This window comes from Camellia sinensis, chromosome 1, assembly GCF_055761805.1.
Source record: "Camellia sinensis isolate YWXY chromosome 1, ASM5576180v1, whole genome shotgun sequence".
Taxonomy (NCBI): Eukaryota; Viridiplantae; Streptophyta; class Magnoliopsida; order Ericales; family Theaceae; genus Camellia; species Camellia sinensis.
Window position 1 is genome coordinate 68101006 of NC_138961.1, and position 12197 is coordinate 68113202.

A 12197-nucleotide genomic window follows, 5' to 3' on the forward strand; every position below is an offset into this window, starting at 1 on the left:
TTGAATTTTTTTTTTCTCTTATTTTTACCGTAAGGTCCTGGAAGGAAAGCCTCCAACCTGTAATATCTTCAATCAACAGGTTTGTCTATCTGTTCATGTTTCTTGAATTCAAAATTGAGATAAATGGTTAATCATTATTTATTATATCTAATTGTTCAAATTACCTGTTAATACAACTACATGCAGTATGCTTTTAATCTCTTCTCACACAATGCACCTATCCTGTCAAATGGCTACAATGAAGGGGAAATGAAACTAGCAAAAGAGACCAGGAAAATCTAGGTAAGTATATAGACTTCGTTTTTTATATTTAATTCTCAATATTTCTTTAGATTTATGTATATATGTGTGCTGAGGTCTCTAATTGACTTGGACAATTTACGTAGTCTGCATGATATACTTTTATTTTTTCTTTTTCTTTTGATAATAATTTTATTTGCTATTATAGAATGACATGAATGTCAAAGTAACTACCACATGCATAAGAGTTCCTGTTATGCGTGCACATGCTGAGAGTGTGAACCTCCAATTTGAGAACCCCCTTGATGAGGTAATTTTGCATTTTAACTCAAATTTTTATTGGTTTTTGATTCATAATAAATCTTGTTGCCTTAACTATGTTATAGTAGAGTTTCTATCCTTGATTTTCATCTATTGTTGAAGGATAAGTTCTTGAGAGTAGAGCTATGGATATTGTTCATGACAATGTTATTCTATTTTTGGTGATACACACCCTATTTTAACTACATTTATCTATTGGTATTCCATGTTTTCTATATCACTTCTATACATTGTATTAACCTGTCTCATAGACTAAGATGAGTTGATATAAGGGAAAAATTGCAAATTTGTCTGTGGAAACTTTTCATCCGACCTTTCCTTTGAGATTTGCCTATTCCCATATGATACTCTCTATGGTTTTTTGGGGATATAAAAAAGTTTGTACCAAGTGCACAAGCTTATAGCAGCCTAGCAGGATCCATGAGAGGTAGTAGGTATGCTGCCTTGCTCCCACTATTTTTTGGAGAGGCTGATTATCCTTTTTGGGCACATAATGCAAATTAGTTTGGTTACCATGACTTATCTAAAGTTTTGCTCATTGTTTAGTTTACTTCTGTGTTCATTTATCTCATGACGCTATTTCAATCTAGCTATCATTGGATTGCACCAGGCTTTTGATTATTTTATGGAAGGATCCACTTGGATTCATTAAATTTTCTTCTTCTACACGCTCAATATCCCATCCCAATAAATTTTCTAAATTTTAGAGGCAATGTGATATTGATGGCATGAACTTAATTGTAGTCGTGATGGTGCAAAATTAAAGACCATGATTCTGTAATGCATTTTCATGTGAAATCTACAAAGCATCTATATTTCAACTCAACACATGCTCATTGTACTTTGTTTTCTATTCGGTTTTGAATCTATAGGTTTGACTCATAGTTTAACCAGAAAATTGTTCAAAACATTGGGAATAAATTGAATCAAACAAAAACAGAGTGTTGCCCCTATCCAGTTGGTATACATTATGAAGTGAAGAACATTAACTTATAGTTACAAGATAGCTCAACTAATGTTAACGTATTTCTGATCTATGGGATTGGGTCGAATAGGGAAGACAACCATTGCCAAACCTGTTTACAACCTAAACTTTGACAAATTCGTTTGATTCAACCCAACAGTTTGATTCATTTACAAAATAAAAATTGTTTCAGATATATTGAAAGCCTCTGCATCAAAAAAAAAAAAACCCTAAATGTAGAACAAAAATCATAAACCATTTACTCATTTCCCATAAATGAAACTCATAAATCAAACTCAAACGGGGAAATAGAAGAAGGAAGAGAGACGAAGAGAGAGAGAGAGAGAGAGAGAGAGAGAGAGAGAGAGAAACCTGAATCAAATTCAATGGGTGTCAGACGATGTACCTGTGGTGGTTCGGGGGCTGTGAGCAACGGTGACCAATGGTTAGTCGATGAGAGGAGATGATCGATGGGTTGTCGACGAGAGTGAGAGCAAGAGAGTGGGGTGTTCCCTTTGGTGTATTCAACACATACAGAGAAATAAAAAAATAAATAAACAAAAGGAAACATAGCCTGAAAATACACGGTACTATTTAATCTTCCCACCAAATTTTTTTGGTTTTATTGGCAACAAAATCAATTTAGTCACTAAAAGTAACCTTTTCCTACCAAAATTTTTGTAGCAAAAGATAAAAGTAAAATAATGTTTAATTATTTGGCGACTAAACTATTTTAGTAGCCACATATTTTTATACGACAACTAAAATTCTTTTTCGTCGTTCAAAATAAATTTTTACCAACAAAAGATTGGTCGCCAAACATAAATATCGAACACTTTGCGAGATTTTTACCGACTACATATTTTTAGTAGGCAAAAATGAGTTTACGACGACTAAAATGTTAATTCGTTACCTATTACAGCAGTTTTTAGCGACTAATTTAATTTTTAGTCGCCAATAAGTAGTTTACAGTGACTAAAAAAATTTAGTAGCCAAAAAACAAAACTAAAGCCGACTAAAATGTTCATTAGTCGCCTACTATGGCAGTTTTTAGCGACTAATTTGTTTTTTAGTTGCCAATAAGTAATTTACAATGACTAAAAAAATTTAATAGCTAATTTTTGAACCAATGCCGACCAATACCAATTTTAGTCGCCAAAGGTATGAGTTTTGGCGACTAAATTAATTTTAGTCACTAAAATTGGTCGCCAAAAGTGTGAATTCTTATAGTGTCATTTTGGGTTTGATTAGTCATTATCGCTCTCGTTGAGTTTGACTAGTCATTATCACTCATTTTAGGTTTGACTTAGAATTCATTATCGCTTGTAAATGAGTTTGATACTTACTTGTAATTTCCCCCATAAAAAAGGCTCGAAAAGCTCATTTCTTGAGTTAAGTCAATGCTTGCTATCTTTATTGCTTTTAGACTTAGTGGACGTATTCATCACTTTTGGCCAAAAAAGGAAGAAAAGATAAGAAATGGAAAAGTAATGTAAAATAGGCTAATAAAATTGGATTAAAAAAGTTAATAAAATTGAGTTGGGTTCAATCGGACGTTATATTGAACCCATTACGTCGTGGACCATTGCATACTTTTTAGTAATGTTCAATGATTCATGAAGCAATGTCCACCCCTTTCATCAAGGTAACTCCATGATAGGGAGGAGGTGTTATTCATCTTTTGTTTCATTTTATTGAGTTTTTGTCCTATCGATTTATAGATCATCACGCAACAACTTCGCAATAATTGAAGATTTGTGAATCGAATCTACTTCTCCCTTGATCATCTTCATGATATGGAAGGGCGGAGAGGATAAACATCTCCTGGAAATACGTTTTTGCTCTATTTTAGTCTATGGTTGGCCAACCACTACTTTGTACGATCGACCACTTTTCAAGGCTGGCCGACCACCTTATTTTGTACAAACAGTGTCATTTTCACAATAGAATAGACTAGAGCTTGAGGCCAAAACAGAACAATTTTCTGACTACAAACAGAACAGATTCTGGCAGCAAATAGAGAGATTTCTTGGAGGATGTTCTCGGTTATGTGCTTGTGGCTCCTCATTTCCCATTCAAGTCCATTAATTTAGTACTTTAATATTAGTATGTGTAATTAATTAGATAGATTCATTCAAGTTTGTAATAGCTAATTAATTTAGTTAATTCATATGGTATTATAATAATTAGTATAATTAGGACATTCGTTCGAACCCTCTTGTGCGAGGGAAAATTTGCAACACTTGTAATATTGTGTATGTCTTCTAACCCCCATTTCTTTCTCACTTTCATTTATATGCTGATCATGGTAGCATCATATTTTTCGTTTCATATAATTTCCATACTTCGTATCCATTTTTGCATGCATTAGGTTCAGTTCATCATTCCTATTGTTGTCATTTCCTGCTTACTTGAATACGTGCACTACCGCATGCTTTGAGTTGATTAGTATGACATTTTAAACAAACCGGACCTAGTAGTTGCATTTTGAATTTGTTGCATTAGTCACTTGCATATTAGAGCATGCATTTTTCTAGTTATTTTTTTCTCTTTGGGTTGCCTCGATTGAGTACTGCATTTTTTGCTTTGGCATATTGCATGTGTGTTTGTTTGTGTTGCCATATCAAGCATATTACTATGAAGTTAACTGCTTATTTGAAATATCTTTTGAATGTCAGTAAATGAAGGCTATTTCGCTTTAAGTTGGAATGATTATGACTAATGTATATATGAGCTTACTTTTTCAAGTGCATATTCAAAACTTTTTTCAAACAAACATGAAATCAAGGCATTCCAAAGTGGGTGGCGTAATCTATACTTGTGTGCCTCACATAGTAAGTTAGCATAATAATTCGAATATGAGCATATACTGTCCATAAAAATCACATTATGATTAGTAGAGGCCGATCTTTGATCGAGTGAGTGGGGTACTCAATTCATGACCTTTCCCTCTTATACCTAAGTTCCCTAGCCAAGACACTTTGGTTATAACGGACAAGTGGCCTTTGACACGAGTTATGGGTTTCCTAAATTTCTCAAAAATATTTAGGTGGTGACTCCGAAATCTAGCAATGCAGTCCATTTCTGGCATCTCTAATGATTAATGGATTTTCTAAGATTTGCCAGATTTGAACTCTCATTGTTTAATCTATTTCACATCGCGCTTGTGAAACCAAATTCAGAACCACGGGAGTCTAAATTGTAGGGCTATCGTATCCGTAGAGACTAAACACCTCTAAGGAGCTCGAGAAACGGGTTACAATTTCTGGCGACTCCGCTGGGGAAATTAAAGAACTTGATTCAGACTTCCTGATGTAACATTTTATTTACAGATATATGTTACTTGCACTGCATTTGCATGGTGTTCTTAAGTCACTGCGTTTTCCATTTACTATTCCTGGATGGCTTGCCGGAGGCTTGCCTAAAAAGCTTGTCAAAAGGCTAGCCGGTTGTGGGCTCTACAATGTTGGAAACACAACCCTTGGATCCGGATTACTGTCATACCGCTTGATCTTTCTTTCACTTTTCGGTGTCAGGTGTGAGAGAGGTATATTACGTAATCTTGTCGAGGTACCCCTTTTCACGAATCGGCCTAGCTGCATATAGTAAAACTTTAGTGATTGTTCCAATATAGGACATGATGCTCACCCGTATATAGGATTTTGTGAAACTACTTGCTTGAAGTAGTGAAACCCTAGATCATTTCGAATCTATGACAAAGTAACCCTACCCCCTCATAGGGGTGTTTTGGCTCTCTTTACCTGGTATGTGCTTTACAGTGAAACTACACAAGAATGCTCATATCAGTGGCACAGTTGATATCAGTTTATGGGGCAAAATTCCATGAGAAGTACAGTCCTATAGTTATGATCACGTCTATTTTGATAAATTGTGGCTAAGGTGCTGTCCGATTTCTGATTTTGTTTGCTTTTTCTTTATTTCTTTTGCTAGGTAGTCTAAAACCATAGCTTCAGAAAGTTCTGATATCCCCCAAGTACTCTGGACCCGTGTCAGAAGACTTTGTAAGGTCGGAGATCTTGTTCAGGGACATCTAGTCTTTGCCTCACTGTAACCAGTTACAAGGCTAAGAAGGATCAGACAATTCACCAGTTCAGTTAACACACATTTAGTTCACCTCAAATATAGTCATCTACTTCCAAGAATAAATCATCTCACCTATAATCAGCTCACCTACATTTAGTTCACCTAAAATACAGTCATCTACTCCTAAGAATAAATCATCTAGCTTTTAAAACATACTTGCCATTTATTTTTTTGAAAATAAATATGATAAAATCATATAATTACGATTATTAGATAACTTTGAATTATATATATAAATGATCTATACAGAAATTTCAAAAACCGAATAGATCAAATTATCTAAGATCACCACTAAAAGTTTAAAAATGTCATATAAGTTAACACACACACACACACGTATATATATATATATATATTGTTGTGATCTTTTTCATAAATCCTTTTTCTATTACTTGTGTTCCAATCCTTCGGAATTATTTTGTTATATTCCTATAATAGATGACATAGTGACCAAAACACTTTGATTGAATTGGAGTGTGGGGCGCGCCTTGATCAATTCAAAAACTATTCACAATCAGAAAATTACCTCCCGAATTCCTAAATCTTTACTGATATTTGAATTTGACTTTGTTCATATGCTAAAATCATTGAAAATAGTTATCTATCCTTTAAACCCATCTTCGTATTGTTTTGTTTCCAACATTTCATGGCTGGTGACCAAAATACTTTCTCACTTCAAAGATTCACATTGATCTCACCGATTATTCCACATAGTTGGAAATGTGTACCAAATGTAAGTCAATTCAAATTCATTCTTTGTGCTCTATTGAAACCGTAGTTGTCAAATCTACAATAACATACAAATACGAAATGTAAAATATCACATTGCGAATGGTTGTATGATTTTTATTTCGAAATCACCAATTTTGGTTGTGAAAACGTAAAACAACATAGATGAAATTTTAGTAGAGTGTGAATGCGTAGAGATGTAAAACACATAACATGTGTGTCTTTGCAAAATATTTTAATTGTTGATCTTCATATCATATTAAGTATGCTATTTAGCTTTTGATTACATTTTTCTGTGCATGTTCTCATTGTAACGCCCCAAAAATTGGGCATGATATATCGATTTATGCAACAAAACCCACCTGATAGGCAAACACATATATATGGCTAACTAATCCATACACCCATTTCCATTAAATCCCAAATGCCAAATACATATTGTTCACATCTCAATGCCCCAGTTCTAATCCCAAACATGCATTTTACAACAAGTATGAAATAGAAGCAAAACATATAATAAGTGCCCTACATGCTTACAAATTTATCCAAGAACATTCTTGGTTAAACAAAATGGAGTTTCAACTCAACACAAATACAGCCCTTGTCACGCCCTCAAAAAATAACATTTAATCCATCAACAGAGACATGCAATGATATGTAAAGGCTTCATTTTCTTCTATTTATCAGAGTTCCATTACAAAAATATTACATGTTAACAACAAAAGCAAATGCCCTACGGGCTTACAGCTTTCCAAGTTAACACTTGGTTACAACAAAAGAGTGCTAACTCATTTACACATTAAGCCCTTGGCTTGAATATACATGTAATACATCAAAGAAATAAAACAGCAAAAGTCTGCCTGCCTCTAGCCTCCTAAGCTACGTCCTTGGAGGTGGCATGCTACCTGTACCTGAAAATGATATTCCCATATAGGGTGAGCCACAGCCCAGTAGAAATATGCTAAACCAAATATGAACAATGACTAAAAGATTAGTAGTTGATAGATGGCTAACATTGATACTTTTCCTTATCACATTTTACGGTTTCATGACATACAAGTCCATGTTACAATCCATTTTCCAATTCTTTTCAAATTCTCAGTTTATAACCCTGGCTCAAAACCTGGCCAAACAACTCATATGAGACAATAACTCACATTAAGCACTTTCCCATTTCATCATAGATAAGCATACAAGCTATATCACACACCAACAGATAAGCATACAAGCTATATCATCACTTCCACAGATATGCATAAGAGCACTATCACACTTCCAATGACAAGCATATGAGCTCTGTCAACACATTACTAGATAAGCATATGAGCTCTATCTATGGAGTCCATCCCCTATCTCCTCCCAACAACATCCGGTTTAGAGGTCCATCCCCTATCTTTCCCTAACCGTGGAGTACATCCCCTAGCTCCTCCAACACAACACAATGCATATAAACAATAATCATACACATCATCACACAATACATAAATTTAATGTATTCTTTCAACCGTTATGCTCAATGACCCATTCTAGTGATTAGTTTCAGTTCGCCTAATCATCATGCATTGCCTACAACAATCAAGACTATCCTCCACCGATAGCCCAAAGCAGTTATTTCTATACCGAAATTAAATGAAACAATGGATATAATCAACATTTCAACTAGGTGAGTGATAAGTAATCCAACTACACCCTTTAATCCCATATCTTTCCAAATCAATTCCTCATTTCTCATAATTAATTATGCAAATTAATTAACCAATGTAATTAGGGCATTTTCCATAATTAACATTTCAACCCTTAGGTTCCATTTTCATTAATGTCTTAACATTAATTTCACTTTTCCATGCCAAACATGCATCTAGGTTTTATATAGCCAAAACCCCAACTTTTGTAAAAATTACACCAAGGCCCCCAAACTTTCACAAAATCACCAAACCAACCCCAACATCTCAAAATACTAAAATTTAAAGACAAAGCTCATAAAGAGGAGTAGGTTATCCCTACCTCGAAGTTAGAGCTCGGATGGAGAAGAGACCAAAACCAAAGTGCTCCAAAGACCAAGATTCTCGAATCAAAATGACGCCCTCGACGATCAACACAACTTTTACAAAGACCGAAGAGAAGGAGGACACTCTAACTAGATCAAACCCTAGAGAGAAGGGAGTTTCTAGAGAGAGAGGCTCTCAAAAATGGTTTTAGAAAAAGTAGGAGAGAGAAAGAAAAGCAAAAAGTGATTTAAAATCACCCAGCAGATAACTCATATACGTATGACCCGCTCGAGCGGAGAACACAACGCTCGAGCGCCAAGAACAAAAATCTGAACACGCTCGAGCGCAATAAGGCCCGCTCGAGCGCCAAGACACAAGAATAAAGCATTTCCGCTCAAGCGCGAAAACCAGTCTGCTCGAGCGTAGATTTCCATCTCCCAGAACTTATACCCAGAAAGTACTACCCGCTCGAGCGCCACCAAACCCGCTCGAGCACCACCGCTCGAGCGTAAAAATCACATCTGCAGAAGTTTTGCAGGAACACGAAATACTGGAGGTGTGCAATTCCCGCTCGAGCGCAAGAAGACCCGCTGTAACACGCCCGCGGGGGGGACCTCGCTACAGTTCGGACTCTCGATTTTGTTGTCGCGGTTCTTAATCTTGAACCAAAGAGTCCAAATCTGGCAAATCGTTTTGAGAAACAGATTTTTGAAAAAGCAGTGCCAAACATGGACTGCTTTGCCAGATACAGAGTCGCCACCTAAATATTTTTTTAAATGGGAAATTTAGGAAACCCTGACTCGGTGCCGAAGGCCACATGTCCGTCATCACCGGAGTTGTCTCGGCTCGGGAGCTTGGGTACGATCGGGGAAGGTCAGCTATGAGCACCCCCTTTCGCCCGGTCCAAAGACCGGCCTCTACTAACCGTGATATCCGTTTTTGAAAGCGTTATGTGTTCTTATTCCATTTATTAGCCTAGAATTACTATGTTATGCGCGCAGCAAACAAGTATAGACTAGATTGCCTAATTTGGAAATAAACATTGCATATCCGTTCGGTTTGAAAATGCTTTGGAATTTGCTACTCGCAAGTAGGCTAAAATGCGGATTTCAACGAGTCTTTCCAACTCAAACAATCCAGCCTCCACCCACAGGCATTCAAACAGTTTAACACATAAGCATCTAGCCACATGGTAAACATACTGTCATGGTAGCATTCACACACATGCGACGTGCTAAAGCATTAAAATACTTACATAGTACTCCATGCCAAAACAAAGAACTTGTTAGCAAACATGCATGATCCAAGTCCATGTTAAGTGCCTAATGCATCGCATACAAAATGTTGCTAGAATAGGCTCGGCTATCCTAAACATGTCATGTGAAAATGCACAATTATCACATATTCAGTTTGCAATTTGAAATACATATGCAGTTAGCATGATGTACCGAGCTCAATGCATGTAATACAAATGCATGAATGCACGCATGCATAGCATAAGGTATGCTAATTTAAACGTGTCCTAATACTAACCACTAAAGCGGGTAAGTAAAAGGGAAGAAAGAAGTGGTGGTTAGAAGACATTCACACACTCACCCACACTTATTACAGATTTACCCTCACTCGGAGAGACCGAATAATTATTACAAATTAATTAACTACGCAAGCTAATTAATATTACAAAATAATTAATTTAATTAACAAATTAAATAAATTAAGAGAAAGCAGTAAAATGCCTCGGGAAACGCGCCGCCATGCATGGGCTGCCTCTGTTTTCCTTCCTTCACTCCTCTGGAGGCTGTCAAAACCTTAGGGTTACATCCCTGGGCACTGGGGAGTACCACCGGCTAGATGGAATTACCACCGGCAATGGTGTATGATCATCGGCACCAAATGAAGCTGTCGGCAGAGAATTTGTTGCCGGCCGGCACCTTACACTGCCGGTCGGCAGAGTGTTCCTGCAAAACCTGCAACCCACAGCAACAGAGGACAAGGCAAAGCATGGCAGCACATTTCAAGGCATATATCCACCAACCATGTCTCTTATCATTGTAATGACTCAAAGGGACATGTGCCTCGGTTCTCGGACCACCAATCACGCATTTCCATGCATGATGGCCCAAAGAACCAGGTATGCAACTTTGATTTCAAATGCATGCAAACCAAATCAAACAAATAAGGGCCCAATTCCCATCACCAATTCAAGGAACAAGGCATGCATGCAAGATGCAATGCAACCTAGGCATACAAGCTAAGGATGCAACATGGCATGGCAAGGCACTTATGCAAGCATACAAGCATACATAGAGGCATGCAAATGGATGTAAAGATGGACTTATGCATGAATTAGACAACTCTAAAATAGGCCTAAAACAGTAGCCATTAATGCCCAAAATGGATGCTAAACACACATGCACACATACACATGTTATGGTCCAAACATTAGGCACAAATTGAACAACCCTCAAACACATTTGAAAGGGGGAATCATGGACTAATCAGCATGCAACATGAGCATTGAAAGTCATGTTAGGATGGTGCCAAACCAAGCAGCAAGATAAGCTAACATTCACATGCAAAATGATCCAAATGTTCAAAGCAAGCCAATGAGCAGTGAACTACACTTAACAAGACCAAACATGGCATGAAAGGAAGGACCAAAATCAGAGGTTTAGCATGTTAAAACAAAGCTAAAGGGCTACTTAGATGGCATCTAAGTGACTCAAAAACAAAGGCATGCATAAACACCAAAACATGGAGCATTGTTACACAAGCTTCCAAAGCATTAAAGAGGCATGCAAGGCAATCAAACAAGCATGGAAATGGGACTGAAATAACATGTAAGGTGACCCCAAATCACCAAAACAATGCAAAGATGCCATGCTATCCATGCACATGCTCAAGGCCAACAAGCCTAAATACAAAGGAGCTATATCAAGCATGCCAAAATCAACCCAAACACTTATGGACAGACCTAAAACATGGCAAAATAAGCACATAATCTTCACAAGACTAAGCCTAAAACATGCTCCAACAAAGGCTAACAACCTAAAACATGTTAAGGCATAAATAAGGCATTACAAGGCAACTATGCTAAGCATGCATGGAGTACCAAAACCAACTTAAAATCATGTTATATTATGGATATATAAGCATGAAAAACAGACCAAACATGCTCAACACACACTCAAGCATAATGCTCTCTCAAGAGGCCAAAATATGCCCTTTTCAAGGACAACAAGGAGAGGGGGTGGCCCTCTCCTTCTTGGGACTTCAAGGCATCATCTTCACCACTGAAATCCCTCAAGATTTCAGTGGTGAAGAGACCCCAACACCAAAATCCCGGAGCTAGCACAAAATGGCCTAAAATGAGGCCTTTCAAGGCCTAAGGGTGGTCAACAACCCTCAAACAACAAAACACTCTTAATAAACAACAAAGAGGGTCTAAAAACAGAACTTTTTTATGTTATACAATAAGCACAAAAACAGCTCTAAGATGGGTATAAAATCAATGCAAAAACGGGGGAAAATGGGACTAGATTCTCACCCTTGAAGCCTCCTTCACAAATGATGCTCCAATGGCCTCCTTTGGCTCCAAACCAGTCAAGAAACTCAAGAACAAGCCCTTAGAACCCTAGTTTCAAGAGGAAGGTGAAACACTAGGTGTTTGTGTGCAATAGTAAGACACAAAGCACCTAGTGAACAAATGGGAGGGAAAGAGAGATAGAAAATGTATCTCACCCAAACCCTAGAACAAGAGCTCAACAATGGCTGTCTTTTGCTCCCAAAATCTCTCTCTCTCTCTCTAACCTAAGTCCTCTCTTCTTGTTCCAAGAGAGAGCCTCTCTCTA

The 12197-nt window shown here is 37.1% G+C and overlaps 1 pseudogene; it reads right to left on the bottom strand.

Annotated features, from left to right (window-relative positions):
* Positions 1-753: 753 nt before the first annotated feature.
* The window catches only part of LOC114294527 (magnesium-chelatase subunit ChlD, chloroplastic pseudogene), a 28629-nt pseudogene continuing 17185 nt past the window's right edge, over positions 754-12197 (bottom strand).